General features: G+C 34.7%; 1 long non-coding RNA gene across 1 annotated transcript in view; it reads left to right on the top strand.

Annotated features, from left to right (window-relative positions):
* LOC109329583 overlaps positions 7019 to 17419 on the top strand; it is a 16867-nt gene continuing 6466 nt past the window's right edge. Inside the window, exon 1 of the long non-coding RNA XR_002105552.1 lies at positions 7019 to 7218. This is a non-coding gene — a long non-coding RNA (uncharacterized LOC109329583). The remainder of the gene's footprint in view (positions 7219 to 17419) is intronic.

The raw sequence follows: 17419 nt of genomic DNA, 5'->3' as shown, positions 1-17419 counted from the left end.
AAGTGACTTAGGAACTTGGCATCCCTATCACTTACAATAATCTTGGGTAGGCCATGTAGTCGTACCACTTCCTTCAAGGACAAGCCTACAATATGACAAGCATCGTAATTTTTTTGCAGGGTATAAAATGGGCCATTTTTTAAAATCAGTCCACTACAACAAAAGTTAAATACTTGCCACTTTGTATTTATGGTAAAGAAACCACAAAATCCATGGATATGTTCATCCATGGTGAACCAGGAACGTGCAAAGGAGAATAAATTCCATGGGGAATGGCCTTGGACTTAGCCCTTTTGCAAGTGATACACTTGTCACAGAAAATTTGAACATCACACCTCATGTGAGGCCAACATAAGTGATCATGCAATATGTCAACGGTCTTTTGGGATCCAAAGTGACCCATTATTCCACCTTCATGGGCTTCTCTCACAAGTAACTCCCTTACAGAGCATTTAGGCACACATAGCCTTTTGTCCTTAAAAAAGAACCCCTCATGCCTAAAGTAGCCCTAATGGGCCAAAATAATGCATTTGGCATAGGGTCCAGGAAAATCAGGGTCATGTTTATACAAGCCTTTCATACATTCGAGACCCATTAACTTGGTTTCTAGGGTAGCAATTAGGGCATGCCTTCTAGATAAGGCATCGACCACCACATTGGCCTTTCCCTTCTTGTGTTTGACCATATAAGGAAATTGCTCCAAATTTTTTACCCATTTGGCATGCCCCTTGTTGAGCTTGCCCTTTCAAATATTTGAGTGAATCATGTTCACTATGAATGACAAACTCTTTTGGCAAGAGGTAGTGTTTCCATGTCGGTAGGGCTCTCACTAATGCATATAACTCTTTATCATATGTGGAATAGTTAAGGGCAGAGCCCCCTAACGTTTCACTAAAATAGGCAATAGGATGCCTATCTTGCATTAGAGCAGCCCCAATACCCACATTTGAAGCATCGCACTCGATTTCAAAAGATTTTGAAAATTTTGGCAACCTAAGTATATGTGTGTGGATCAGCTTATCTTTAAGCCTCTGAGAGGCTTCTTCTTGCTTACCACCCTAATAAAATCCCACATTCTTTTTGCCACTTCATTGAGAGGTGCTGCCAAGGTACTGAAATCCTTGATGAACCTCCTATAAAAGCTTGGTAGGTCGTGAAAGTTTCTCACATCCGTGGTGGTCTTAGGGGTAGGCCATTCTTGGATAGCCTTAATCTTTTCATGATCTATGTGAAATCCGTTGGCACTGATAATGAAGCCAAAAAATATCACGTGATCTACATAGAAGCTACACTTCTCAAAGTTGGCATATAGCTTCTCAAGTGTTCATAATGTTCATCATTATTCTTGTTGTATATGAGGATATCATCGAAGTATACCACAACAAATTTCCCAAGAAATTCTCTCATAACGTGGTTCATTAACCTCATAAATGTACTTGGTGCGTTAGTTAACCCAAATGGCATAACTAACCACTAGTACAAACCATATCTGGTTTTGAAGGTTGTCTTCTATTCATCCCTTCTCGAATTCAAATCTGATGGTACCCGCTCTTTTAATCAATTTTTGAAAAGATGCAGGCCCTCATGTAATTCTTCCAAGAGATCATCCAATCTAGGAATGGGGTGTCGATACTTGACCGTGATGTTATTCATGGCCCGACAATCTGTGCACATCCTCTAGGCTCCATTTTTCTTTGAAACTAGGATGATTGGGACAACACATGCGCTAAGACTTTCTTGGACCCACCCTTTTGCATAAATTCCCCGACTTGCTTTTGAATTTCATTAGTCTCTTGAGGATTGCTCCAATAGGCAGACCTATTGAACAATGATGCACTAGGAATTAGGTCAATATGATGTTCTATTCCAGACCACTAGGGACTTCCGCAGGGAACACATCATTGAACTCATTTAGAAAGTACTTAAAGAAATTACTTAAAGAACTAATGCATAGAAGACTTATCAACAACATCATTGCTCAAGCAAAAGCTCTTTCACAAGAGTAAGTACATAGGCTGCTTTGATATCAAAGCATGTTTGACTTCACTCTTTGTAACAAAGTAGCTCTTTTTGTGATCCTTTTGATCAGTTTTTTCAATTTGTTTGAGTCCTTTGCCTCAACCTCATTTTCTTTCCTTTCCTTTTCCATCTTTTGTTTCAACCTCATTAATCACCACACACTTGTTTTGGGACAAGGATGATAGGACTATTTTGTGACTGTGATATATAAAAGTGTACTTATTATAATAACCATCACATATGGATTTCTTATCATATTGCCAAGGTCTGGCCAAGAGCATATGGTTGGCCTCCATGTTGACCACATCACAAAGGACCACGTCCTCATATTTCCCAATGGAAAAAGGTACTTCTTTCTGCTGATTAACGACCATCTCCCCAACCTCACTTAGCCATTGCATTCTGTAAGGTGTTGGGTGTGCCTTAGTGCTAAGTTTTACCTTAGTTATTAATCTTGTCCTAACTACGTTAGCACAACTCCCTCCATTAATGATGAGGGTACAAAAATTTCCTTGCACAAGGCACCGAGAGTGAAAAATATTTTTCCTCTAGCTCTCCTCATGCTCTTGAACATGACTCACAAGGAGTCTTCTTACCATGAATAAATCTCCATCAGGCATGAAGATATATCCATCACTATCATGATCCTCCTCACTAGATGCCTCTGATTAAGACTCAATAACTCCATTGAGGACCGCCATAGTTCTCCTGGTAGGACACTGAGATGCAATGTGACCACGACCCAAGCATTTGAAACACTTGATGTCACGGCTCCTCTGATTAGGCTGCTCCCGCAGTTGAAACCCTAAGACTTGGCTGCTCCCACAGTTTCCTTGCAAGTAGAACCATTCTCCTTTGTTGCATTTCCCACATTCTTAGATTTGTCCTTCCAAGTATTACAAGAATACTTGGAAGCTGAACAATAGGAGTACTTGGACTTCTTCCTCTTGATTTGCTGCTCCACCTTGATGGCCTTCTACACTAGGTCATCTAACTCCACATATGGCTACAACTCAACAATGTCATGAATCTCAGTGTTCAACCCATGCAGGAACCGAGCCATTATAGCTTCTCGGTCCTCATGAAAGTTGGACCTAAGTAGGGCCAAATCCATCACCTTGAATTAATCATCTACTATCTTGCTGCCTTGAGTTAACCTCTTTCACATGACGACCTTCATCTCCTCTTAAGTATCCACGACATCATCACCAGATCTTCTCCTCTCTTTCCGATACTGATCCCACCAAACCATAGCATACTCCTTAAACTCGAGGGTTGCCATCTTCTCCTTCTTCTCCTCACTATAATGATGGCAATCAAATACATGCTCCATCTTCAACTCCAACTCTAGATAAGCCTCAGGGTTGTTCCCCCCCCCAAGCCTATCTTCCCTCCTCCTATCACCATGACCTCCTCCCTCCTAGCCATCCTCCTCACGCATTCCTCTCATATTCCTCCTCCTCCTCAGCTCTCCATCACTACTAGAGTCACCATTCAGCCTTCTATCAACATGGACTTGCATATTCTCCATTTGTTTCTGAAGTGTCTGAAACTAGGTGTTCATTATAGCATGAAGTACAACTATCCTGGGGGACAGAGGTGGGCTATATTATGGACTAGCCATAATGTCACTCGTGCTCACTATTCTTTCAAAGTGTTTGGTGTTTCAATCTCTCACTTCTCTCAAAGTGTTGAAGTGTTTCACTCCCTCACTTTCTCTCAATTTTCTCCTTTGATTATTACGTGAGTCAAGTTATGAAGTTTATGTGCCAAAAACGTGTGACAATGTTCACAAGATTACCAATGGGTTGGTATATGTCTTGGTTGGATTGTGTATGGGGTGTATGGAATGTGTTTGGTTCGATTTAGGTTGGGATTTTAGGGTAGGATGTGTTTTAGGCCTCAATTTGTAGGGTTTTGGCTTAGGGTTAGGTTTTTGAATTCGGCTTGGGTGGTTTTGGATGTTAAGGTTTCAGTTGGGATGTGTTTATGTAGGTTTAGATCTCGGCTTCATTGGTTTTTGTGGGGAAAGGGTGTTTTGGTCACGACCTAGTTGAGTTTTTTGATGGTATGAATTTTGATTTGGTGTTTGGAGTTTGATTTTGGCATGGTTGATGCTTTATGGTTTCGATTTGGGTGATTGATGATGAAAGCTTGCACTTTTTTATTTGAACTTTTAGGATTTGAAACTTTTGTGTGTTTCAGCCCCAAATTCAATGCCCTAGGTCTTTTTACTTAAAGATCTTGTTTTTGTATAACTTTCAGGCAAGAACTGAGCTCTGATGACCACTTGATGACAACCTTTAGGTGAGTTGCCTTTATGTTGGGATCGTTTCTTGAGAAAGTCCCAAACTTTGATTTGATTTTGATGCAAGGTACTTTCTTAGTTTCGGTTTCAAGGGAATTTGGTGTTTAGGGCTTGGATTGGTTCGGTTGTGTGTGTATTTGGTGTTTAGGGAATTAGGGTGTGAGGATTTATCATGGTTTTGTGTGTATGTGGGTGGATTTGTGAAGTTGATGTTAGTGAGTGTATAAGAATGCGGATTGGAGGATTTGAGGTGGAATGGCGCCACAAACATGAAATATTTGATAAGCCTTGTGAAGTTTGCCACAAGAGATTAACCCTCTTGATAAGAACAATAAACGTTGCTAAGCCAAGAAGTTAGGAGAAAACTCACCAACAACGGATTAATTCCAATTTAAAATCAACTTGTTATTCAATGATGATTAAAGAAGCACATATAGGTCGGCTAGCCATTAGGCTACCAAAGGAAAAATTCGGCTAAGTCCTTTTCCTAGATTACATTTGAATTTGAAAGAAAGATAATCCTATCTTAAACATGGTCAAATATACAACCGGCAAGCCTTGGCCTTGATCTCTTTGTGAATTTGGTTTGGAGTGTTTGGCTTGGTCTTGGAGTGTTTAGGCCATGTGCTAAGTTTGAATTTGAAAAATGATTTTCAACTTGCCTTAGATTTGTCCGAGATCCTCTAGGGCAAATTAGATGATGATATTGTTGTGAGTCGACACACCTAATTTGAACTCAAGTTCTTTATTCAAGCGTGCCAAAGTTGATTCGAAATATCTCTTGGCCGAGTTTGGTGTGGGTTGGAGCTGTTTCCTATTATCATCAAGCCACAAGATTTAGGCTAGTCAAATTAAGTTAGTTGTGAGTTGACATTCTCCTTTATCTATTTTGATCCGCCTAGTTGAATTGGTTGAAACCGAATTGGAATTGGCCACCATGCTTGCTTGAAGAGGATTTTACCATGCCACTTGTTCTACCATGTTGTGCCCATCTTTTGAATTCAAATCTTGTTGAGTCGTGTCACTTGCCTCCCTTGCTTGAACCATGCCACTTTCCTTCTTACAAGTCACCAAAGGTAAATCATTTATTTGCTTCCAAACATAATTAATTAAATCATCCATAATTAATAAAATCCTAATCAACTAAAAACCTAATTAAGAAATTCATAAACAAAATAATTCTAGCCAAATGTGGGACAAGGCACTTCCTACTTATTTTACGATGCAAAGACAAAGTTTTCATGGTGGATCTACCAAGTTGTGGTCCTTCATTGGATCATCATCTTGAGTGATGCAATTAATGGGTTTGTGTCCCTCTTGGGCTCAATTTGGACTTGATTTGGTATACATGAGTTGCCTAAGCACCTTTTATGCCTTCTTGGCTTCGGTCCTGGTCATGGGTCCTCCTAGGCCACGTAAGGACTCTTCATTGATGTTGGGGCCCATTGAGTTTACATCATCCCCTCATTTTTCGAAAGAATTCGACCTCGAATGAGCATTTTTATCACCTATATAAAAAAAGGTTAAGTCAACTACAATGAAAGTTAGGAAGACATGAATACATATACCAGATTAAGATACTTTATTAAGTGGTGCTCCTTCATTGAACTAAATGTTAATATTAGGTACATTTAGCATGAGATAGAACATTTTTCTCTTTAGTTCAACCCTTCTTAATTGACCCAACATATCTCACTTTTTATTCTCTTGTATTGTTCTATATATAGAATAGACCAAATATATAATGAACTTATATTTTACGTTGTATTTAATTACGTTCGAACATAACTATCTAAACTTGTGATGGAAGAACAAAGGCATGTTCAAGAAAAGAAGGAAATTTCAACTTCAAGCATGGAGAAGCATGCTCATAGTGAACTCATGTTGATATGTGTTACTCTTTGATATGGTTACGAAATACATGGTATGTTTTATTACACTGGGAGTTTGTGATACATTTTAATTAGTGCTTTCTATTTTTTATTTTTTATTATTATATTTAGATGGAAATTTGTCTATTTGTTAGAAGATTAAAAATATGTTACTAAATGCTAACATTTACTTTGCAAAAATAATTAAACAAACATGTTTATTAACTAAATAAGGCCATTTAGATTTTTGGATATTACTTCACCAAAATAAATTAATAAATAAGTCTATTGACATTCGAATTGAAAACATTTAGATTTTAGGGTTTCGTCTTTCCTCCCATATCTGTGTTTTTCCCCTCCGATGGGGGAATAGGGAGGGGCTGCATTGATGCTTTATCTCTTAGTGTAACTTCAAGTGGCAACAATGTCCATCTTGTCTATGATTCGCCAACAACCACGTATCAAGATGCTAAATAACCGTGAGTCATTTCTCTCGAATCACTTCATGGTACACAAGGAAGGGGAACAAATTTCGTGAATAGATTATTGCTAATATACAATAGTCCTCTTACTCATAAGTTATGACATCGCATTTGACAAACAAGGTAGATGGAAAATTTAGGATGAAACTTGACATTAATTTTCTAAACAAGGGCTACTACTTCTCTTCCATTTCTTCAGAGAAACCAATAACTCTGACAAATATACCCTTCTATTCAAGAGCTAGGACAAGACATTTACCTGTAAACAAAATCCAGAAATAGATAATCACATTACATGCATCAATAATATAAATAAGCCATATATAGTAATTGTTTGTATCAAATTCAAGAATGGTAAATAAAATCTCCATAGAATAGGATCATATTCATAGGAATGAATGAAGGGTTAATTACCAATTCCAAAGGCAGCTCCAATGATAAGTGCTGACAAACCAGGTTTGATCTCCATTATAGTTTGGTGTTGTTGTTTTGTTGTTTAACTTGTTGTGCGGTGGAGAAGGTGATTTGTAATATATTGGTGAGACAGATGGAAGATTGGTTTTTATCTTTGTTATTGTCGGTCAGAGACCACTTCATACCTAGGAATTAGTGAGGATTATTTATATATCTTTCATGTGCAGCATCTACCTCCACGTGTAATAACACAATTAAATTTAACTTCCTAGTTATTTTCCTTTACGTTATGTAGTAGTTTGCAGATTTAGACCGAAACAAAATCGAAAATAAGTCTAAAATCTAATTTTCTTCACTCCTCAAAAGTCATAACTCATATATTGCAATATTTATGTACGGTTAGTGCAAAAATTATAGACAACATAATTCCATAATTCACAATTCATCTAAATCAAAGAAAATTAAATCCATCCATAATTATCCATAATGCATAATTTTAGTAATCGATGGATTTGAATTCATCCATTATATCCAATAGATATCCATGTATATATCTATTTGAATATCTAATCCATCCTAAAAACAAACTTTTAAAATTATCTTCTTTGTTTTTCAATTTCACTTAATATTCAAGAAAATTAGATTGATCCAAATCCATCCATGATTCTCACTCTCACTTTAAATATTTTATTAAATGAAGATCAATTATATGACAAATGGATGTAGTTAATATTAAAAGTTTATTCTTAAGTACATATCATATATAAACATTTATTAAAACTTTATAGTAAAATTTTAAACATCATGTAGAATATTGAAAAAAATTATTTTTTTAAAAGTTCAAAAGAACACATTTTTTTTAGAAAATGAGTTTTAAAAGTGTTTTATTTTTAAAATGTTTTATTGAGAACATAGTTTTTAAAAGATTGATTTTTCAATAGTGTTTTAATTCCAATAAAAAAATCAAATAGATTGGATATCCTTCCAACCAAATCCATGAAAATGGGGTCGTGTATTAATTAGATGGATTTGAATTCTTCCATTAAATTTGGATATGGATGAATTTTGTAACTTAAAATTTGGTTTAAATGGACATATATATGGATTGATGAATGATTTTCCATCTATTAGGATCCAAATCCATCCATTTGCCACCCATAGCAAAAATTTATGCACAATTACTACTTCATCTACTATTCATTTGCATTACATTTTACATTTTTTAAATACTCAATGATGATTAAAAATTAATGGTGGATGATGCACTGAGAATGTATAAAATTAATATATTTTGACTGCATTATCTTTTTCTCTAACTGATATGGCCCTTCCATAGAAATGCTGAAAATTTTGTTCAACATGTACGATTCACAATAAGTGAATTCATCTTCTATAAAATTTATCAACACTAATTCATATGGTACTTATGAAAATTTTCAGGCGTAAAATAAGTGTTTTTTGCTTGGAGTTTGTGAGGAGGAAATAAGAGATGGCATTTTATATATTTTCTAAAATCGAAATGATGTCGTTTAGTTGAATTAAAAAAAGAAATTCACCATGGAATCATCATATTTGGCCATATGTGCAGTTAACCCATATCACCAATTGATTATGGTATAGGGATAATGGAGGACTAACATGAATTTATGTTTTAAAAATTAGGGACCAAAATGATAGTTTAAATTTATTATAGACTAAGTTGGTAAATACAGATAATATGAGGTTCAAATGACTGTTTACTATAAATAAAATTTACTATAAAATAAACAGTTTATAATATTAAAGTAATATAAAATTATAGTGTATATATAATGATGTGAAACCTCTAGGGTTGGTTTCCTTTTCTTGAGTGATCATTCTTGCTTGAAGCTGAAATCCACGTTGTGGGTAGGGATTATGTGTTTGGCCACGAGTTGGTTTGGGTTTGAAATATATGGCACAACTATGTGGGTTAAGTGTATGGCTAGGTCACGGTTTGTGTATGGCTTGGGGTTGTGGAATATGTGTTGGGTTAAGTGTATGGGAAAAGTGTATGGCTTGGCTAAGGGATCACGATTTAGGGTGTTGGTAGGGCAAATTACAAGTACACGATTATGTCGTCAAGTAATAAAATATCGATCCCACGAGGACTGGAAAATTCCTTTAATTGTAACAATTAATTTATAATTAACTCAAATATGAATTAAAAGTGAATTTAGAATAATTGAGTAATTGACAAGAATAATTATGAAAATAGTAAAAATGGGTTGAAATATAGTTTAGGAAGAGTTCCCAAGATAAGAGTTACCATCTTTACACTCACAAATCCTTGTTTTACTTCCTTTTCATGAACTTGTTGTGAAGGTGAATTGCTCTTTGATATGTGTCATCCTCGGTCAAGGTCTGACATATGTACTCAATTGAAGTCACACCTACTCTCTTGGTACAATTATCAATCAAATATTTACGTGGATCTTTCTATCCAATCGCTTCGTAGCAACCCAAGGTGAATTCCAGAAACCCCGAGAATCCTAAGACTACTCTCGTGAATTAGGATTCTAGTTTGAATAACTGAATGATCAGATAGTTGGGTTCACCTCTCGGTCCTTCCCCAATGTATCTAAGATGTGTAATTTTTTGGTCAGACAACTCACACGAATAAAGCTCAGTTTAATTATTCAGATTACAACACTCAATGATATTGAAGTCAGAACAAATGTTTATTGCATGTAAAAGGGCATGACCCCAATCCTAGAAACAAAAGGAATTACTCACTCATAATGGAGAAGATAATACCCAAATTATAAATTACCGTGTTTCTCAAAAAAAGTTATGAAAGTAAATTATCATAGGCTTGATTATAGACCAAATCGCTACTGACTGTATTTAAATGCATGCAAAAATCAAGAGATCTTTAAATGGTTGTAACATGGCCAAGGTGAATGATTTAAGGTGGGATAAACAAAGAAGAGGTAATTCAAAATGCTTACAATTGTTTCGAAAAATACTTAAACTTTTTCTCTCTTAATAAGCCTTACTTTGTCATATGATCATTTTTTGATCAACCATTCTCTTTATAACCTATTTTTTCAGTCCTTTCTCTTTTAGTGTACTTTGTATTTTTGACCTTTTCTTTATTTTTTTTATTCTTATGATCTTCTTAAAGAGAAATGATGAGTTTTTTATTTTTCACCTTTTTATAGATTCTTTCACTACACATGGACTTTTTACCTTTGCTTTGCTTCAACCAAACGTCACAATTATCCCAAAACCCTCATTTGAGTAGCTATGAAAAATATAGTCAAGGCTAAAAAATGGGTGACTAATGGATTTTCAGTGTTTATAGCAAGCGGTTGAATATCAAAAGAATAAGTCATAATTGTCTCTATCATTTTAATGAAACAGTCACAAATCAAGTTCTAGAATGCACAATCATAGAAAATTAAGGACACATGAAAGAAATTTTTTTATATGCAATTGTCAATTCAAATCAGAACCCTTATTGTGTTTGGCCCAAGTTTCTAACATTTGGTACATTCAGCAAAAGTTATGAAACAAAGGCTTTTATTAAACCAAATTTAGTTTACAAATTCCAAATCTAATGTCTTTCATGTTATTATTCTATCACAAGTTTTTTCAATGAGGGTCACAAATCAGCAATCATCGCTCATGCATACTTTTTCATTTAAAGCAGATATGTAACATATAGAACAAAATAGAAGATAGATGATATATGAAATTTATTACAATGCATGATAATATAATTATTCAACCTAAAAATAATATTTTAAAATATATAAGGTGTGCATGACATGAATAAACTATCTAAATGCAAAAACCCCAATGTAAAAGTCTAAACAAGAACATAAATAAAAAAACTAACGGGTTAGGTATGAAGTGTCCCTAGCTTATATGCTAGTTATAAGTGGTCGATTTCATTGGATGCAGTAAAAGTACCTACAAAATAAGAGAATAAGGTCCCAAATGACCTATATGTCCTAGATGGACAAAATGCAAATACCTGTTTTGAAGGGGGCAGCTAATAGGCATGGTCGTGATAGCATTTTTCCTTGTAGGTTTTTTATTTTTTATTTTTTTAGAGTTTATGATTTTTTTTGGCCGACACTATATACACCTCCCTATAAAGGCTTTGAACTCAAGGAGGTACTAAAGTCGACACTAAAACACTAAAATTAATGAACTAAATTTTTTTACCTTCAGTGTGGGTTGCCTCCCACGAAGCGCTCATTTAATGTCATTAGTTTGACGTTTGATCCTCGTGCATCACGTAGGATCCCATGAACGCATACCCGAAGGTGGAGGGAGTACTTTTACTTCCATTTTAGGTGTTTTCCCTTTTTCCCAATCATCATATGTAGGTATGATCCTCAAGCTTTCCTCTTGCGGGCTATGTGTGATTGTTCAGCTTGCATTTACAGATTCATTAATCTCAACCTTTTTCTCTCCAATAGATCCTCAGAGATCCTCAGATTTCACTTTAGTCACCTTCCAACATGCGTCTCTCCAAGAGATCCTCATATTTCACTTTAGTCACTTCATCCTTCATGACTTGGTTCAACATATCAACCCTACAACATGAGTCCTCAAGAGAAGGTTGTTTCTTTTCATATCATATGCTTAGGGGAAAAAATTCATTTTTAACATCAATTATAAAATCATAGGTAGCCAAAAATGGTCTACCTAGTATGATTGGAATTTGTGCATCTTCTTCCATCTCTAGTATTACAAAATTTGTTGGAAAGAAATAGGAAAATCTTTCAAGATGCCTATAGGGAATTTAACTGTCCTATACTCCTATCCACTAATTGAATGTTATATTAGTGGGTTTTAGTTCACCCACGTCTAATTTCTTACACATGGATAAGGGCATGAGCTCACACTTACCCCTAAGTCATATAAAGCACAGTCAAAATTAGTGTTACCAATTAAGCATGAGATAGAGAAACTACCAGGATCGTTTAGTTTAGGAGACAATTTATTTTGAATTAAAGCACTACACTCCTTAGTTAGAGCAATTGTTTCATAATCCTCTAGTCTTCTCTTTTTAGACAGAATATCCTTAAGAAATTCATATATGCAGGCATCTCCTGCAGTACCTCAGTGAAAGGCAAATTGATATATAATTTCTTAAGGATATATCAGAATTTCTCTGATTTCTTTTCTAATTTTCCTTTGCAAATCTCTAGGGAAAAGGAATTGGTGGTACATATGGTGGTGGAGCTACATACTTAGACTCCTTTTCAAAAATTTGTTTCCCTTTAGGGAGTTATATCTCAGTATGTTTCTCTTCCACTTATGTATCATTCCCAGTTCGAGGAGCATCATTGAGTTCCTTCCCACTCCTTAATCGAACAGTCTTACAATGTTCATTATTTGGATTTTTCTTTGGAAATCTGGGAAGCCTCCATGTTTCCCTATTAAAGTTGCTAGCTTGTTGGAAAATTTGTGTTTCTAACATTTTTCCATGGATGGTCAGGTTTTCTATCTTAGAATTCAAATTAATTGATATATTTGAAATATTTTTATTAATCGTGATTTGATCCTCTTGAAATTTATTAATGTTACCAAGTAATTTTTCATGTCCTTCCATTATTTTTATATGAATGGGATCAATAGGAGAAGCTTGTACCCGTTGAAACCATGTTGTAGGTTTCCTATAACCTTTCTCATCCTGAAGTTGATGATTTAGAGTGTTGTTCCTCCTCTAAGAAAGGTTGGGATTGTTCTGCCTGTATGGTAGGTTGAATTGATGTCTGCTCCTCTCCTTGTAGTCATAGTAACTACATGATTCAGGTTGTTCATTAGCTCAAGTCCCATGTATGACCAATCACAACAAGTGACACATGAGTGATATATTTTTGAGACAGAAGATGTGCTCCTTAACAGTAGCTCTTTGTATTCCTCTTATAAGTTAAGATAGGTCATTGCTATAATTCATTTATTCCTATCACATAGGATGCTTCACCCATATTCTTGTGATTTATCACAGAATATTTCTATTCCTGTCATATAGGATGCTCACCCATATCCTTCATTTCAAAATTATTATAGAGAAATTTCTTTACATCAGGTAACAATCCTTTATCATTTGCAACAAACAAAATGTAATCAACATATAGGACTAACATTATAAACTTGCTCCCACTAACTTTCATGTAGATACACCGGTCAACGATGTTTTCTACAAACTCATATGATGTAATGGTATCATTGAACTCTATATACCATTGCATGGAAGCTTGTTTTAGTCTATATATTGACTTATTTAATTTATGAACTAGATTTTCCTTTCTTATGGTCACAAACCCTTCAGTTTGGTCCATATAAACTTTCTCATTTAAGTCACCGTTCATAAAACTGGTCTTTACATCAGTTTAGTGAAGCTCTAAGGCATAATGAGCCACCAAAGCCATAAATTTTTTAAAGATTCTTTCTTAGAGACTGGAGATAAAGTTTAATCAATGCCCTCTTTTTGAGTGAAACTCTGGTGACAAGTCTAGCCTTATATCTTTCAATGTTGTCTTTCGAGTCACATTTGGTCTTATAGACCCCTTATAGCCAACTCGTTTTGAACCCTCATGCAACTCAACTAGATCCCATACTTTATTGTCGTCCATTGATTTTAACTCTTCTTTCATAGCATTGAGCCACTTTTCAAAATTTTCAGTTTCCATGGCTTGTATGAACGAGACTAGATCAATATCAATGCTCAAGTCACATTCATATTCAAGTGAATATAAAATATAATCGCTAGAAATAGTTGGTCTTCTTTGCCTTTCAGACCTTCTTAATGCTATTACTTGCGATTCTTTCATCACTTATCATTAACGACTTCATTAATTGTCTAATTAACTATTTATTTATATTGTGGGTTCTAGATATTATTTTGATGTCTTTATGTGTTATTTGATGATAATATATTAAAAGTCCCCATAATATCCACCTTTCGTAATTTATCACTTCCACTGGTTTGACCATTCTCAACGAACCTAGCATTTCTAGACTCAACTATTCTCGTACTATGGTCAGGACAATAAAATTTGTACTCTTTTGATTTTTCGAGATAGTGGATAAAGAAACCACTAATGGTTCTTGCATCAAACTTCTTTTCATGTGGGTTGTATACCTTTACTTCTGTTGGACAACCCCAAACATGGATATGATTCAAACTAGGTTTCCTACCAGTCCATAACTCATAGGGAGTTTTAGGAGCTGCCTTGCTGGGAACCATATTTAGCATATACACGGTGGTCCTTAATGCGTACGTCCATATTGACAAGGGTACATCACAATGACTTGACATTGACCTAACCATCTCCCTTAGAGTACGACTCTGCCTTTCAGCCACACCATTTTGTTGCGTTGTGTAAGGCATAGTGTATTGAGAGCATATGTCTTGACTGTTAAGAAACTTTGCAAATGGTCTTGGATATTGCCCATTCTCATTATATTTTCTATAATATTCACCACCTCTATCAGACTTCACAACCTTAACATTCTTTTCAAGTTGCCGCTCAACCTCGTCAATGAATACCTTTAGAAGATCCAATGATTGATATTTTTTATGCAACAAATATAGGTAACAATAACGTGAGTAATTGTCTACAAAAGTCATGAAATAATTTTTACCACACCAAGATGGAACATCAAAAGGACCACAAATATTTGTGTGTATCAATTCAAGAAGTGTGCTACTTCTTGTGGTTGGGTTCTTTGATATGTGTTTTGTTTGTTTTTATTTAATACAATCTAAACAAACATCCCAATCACCAAAATCTAAAATAGGTAAAATCTCACTTTTCATTAACTTCATTATCCTTTCTTTGGATATATAACCTAATCTTTGGTGCCACAAGTACGTAGAATTCTTACCAAAATCTTTAAGCATGCTACCAACATCATGTTCAATATTAAATAAATATTCCTTAAATTTAAAATCAACATTGAAGCAATATAAATCATTCACTAATGTACCATAATTGAAATAGTACGAATATTTACACAATCCAAAACCAGAATGCCCAATCTTAAAATTAAAACCTATACAATCCAACCTAGCAACAAAAACCAAGTTCCTAGCATATTCGGGAACATAAAGACACTTTTCCATATCTAAATAGTTTCCACTATCTATGATCAATTTGTATATCCCAATTCCATGAACTCGTGCCTTCATTATGTTCCCATGTAAAGAAATTGCTCAGTTTCCTGGGTTCATATTAAAAGGAATCCCTGAAGAATATGTGACACATGAGTTGTTGGACCAGAGTCTAACCACCAAGTATTATTAGAAAACTCATTTACCTTTCTTTTGGAACAATTTCTTCCTTTTAGGTCAATCTTTCTTATATTGTCCATTCTTCTTACAAAAGAAGCACTTCATTTATTTATGGATTTTCCGTTCTTTAGTGGGGATTTTTCCTTCCCCTTTCCTTTATTCCTATTGCTTGGTTTGAATCTGCTAGTGCTTCTTGGCTGCTAAATGGACAAGTGAATGGAGTCATTCTTAATTTTCTTTAACCCCCTCTCCTCTTGAACGAGCATGACCTTTACTTCCAGAAAATTCCATTTTCCTTTATGGTGTTGTAGTTCACCTGGAATTGACCAAACTCAATAGGAAGGGAGTTAATGACGAACTGTACTAAGAATGCTCTTGTCACCTTCATCCCCATCCCATTCATTTTCGCAGCCAGATTTGCCTTATTAGTTACATGATCATGAATGAGTTGCGATTAGTCAATCTTCTTGGCCGTCAGCTCTGTCATGAGATTTATCATCACAGACTTATCAATAATGTCTGATTGGGAGTACTCCTCGATCATTCTCATAAATTTCCTTGCATTATTCGTCTTAGGCATAGATGGTTTGACATTATCAGAGATTGACATTTTCATCAAGCTAAGACTCAACCTATTTGACCTCTCTCAAGCCTCATATAGAGTCTTGTTTGCCTCCAAGCTGGTCTCAATTACGGTTGGTATATTGTCCATAATGATGGCCAAGCCCAACTCGATAACACCCAATGAGATCTGGGTTTGTTTGGAACAATCAGCAAAGTTCAGTCTATTGAACTTGACACATCTGTTGCCTAAGGCAGATGCATTAAATAAAACTGAAATAAGACATGTTCATAATTTAATGCTTTGAATAAATTTTTATGGATTCAAACTAAACTTTTATTCATGCATTTAATTTATCTTTGGATAAAATTTAAATGCATTAAACTTTATAAATGATACCTAATATTAATCTTTAATGGGAAATTAATCATATTATCTAAACATGCATGTTCTCTTTGGATAAACAAACACAAACAAATATGCTTAAAACTTTAATGTTGTTAGATACATGTAGTGCTCCACGTTTGGGTGATCAAATATGCGTTATAATTAATAAGCAGACACAATTTATTATCATTATGGCATGATAAACTTAACTACATGCAATGATCCATATTTGGGTGATCAAGATATGCATCATAACTTTAATTTTATTAATATAAAAAATAATAATTAATTTTCATACAAGTATAATTATTTCTGATTATGAGCACTGACATTATGAGAACAAATATAAAAAATAAACATTTTCCTGTATAAACAAATGAATAATTAAATAAAATAATCAAATAACTTTGAGTTTAAATTAGTCCATGCAATTAGTGAGGGTATCATCTAGCACAGGCATACGAGATGCTAATACATTCCCCAGTCTGTAACTGGCTCTTGATTCCTAATTTTGAATATAAAGAGCATTGTAGTTGAAAATGGACGTAAATGAAAGTGTGCATGTCAAGAGGAACACTTTGGAAAGCTCTCTTTATATGTCATGGTTTTGATGAGGACAACTTGTGCTAATAAGAGCTTGAAGATCCCCAACAAATCAACATGCTTAAGTCTTTAATTGGTACTAGGCTTAGACTAGAATCTAGTTTAAGTTGAGTCAAAGGCTTAGGTCACCTAATACATGTCTCATATGCATAAATCTTTTAAATCATTTCATCTTTGAGATATGTCATTCATAATATGTTCATGCATTACATAAATACATGTATATGTGCATTCTAGGCATAAACTAAGTGTTAAACATGTATGAACTAAGTGCATAACGTATTTGAGGTTTTGTAGTTAAAAATACACATTTAAAAATGCTGTTAATCGATTAACTAATACTTTAATCGATTAACCCAACTGCTTTGAAAAGTGGTTGCTACTAGAACACCTTTTAAAATGTTGTTAATCGATTAAGGCATACGTTAATCGAATAATCTAACTGTTTGAAAATTTTTTGAAACTGAAAACTTGAAAAACAGAATCAGTTAACAT

This window comes from Lupinus angustifolius, chromosome LG16, assembly GCF_001865875.1.
Source record: "Lupinus angustifolius cultivar Tanjil chromosome LG16, LupAngTanjil_v1.0, whole genome shotgun sequence".
Taxonomy (NCBI): domain Eukaryota; kingdom Viridiplantae; phylum Streptophyta; class Magnoliopsida; order Fabales; family Fabaceae; genus Lupinus; species Lupinus angustifolius.
This window is presented reverse-complemented; position numbering and strand designations above follow the sequence as displayed.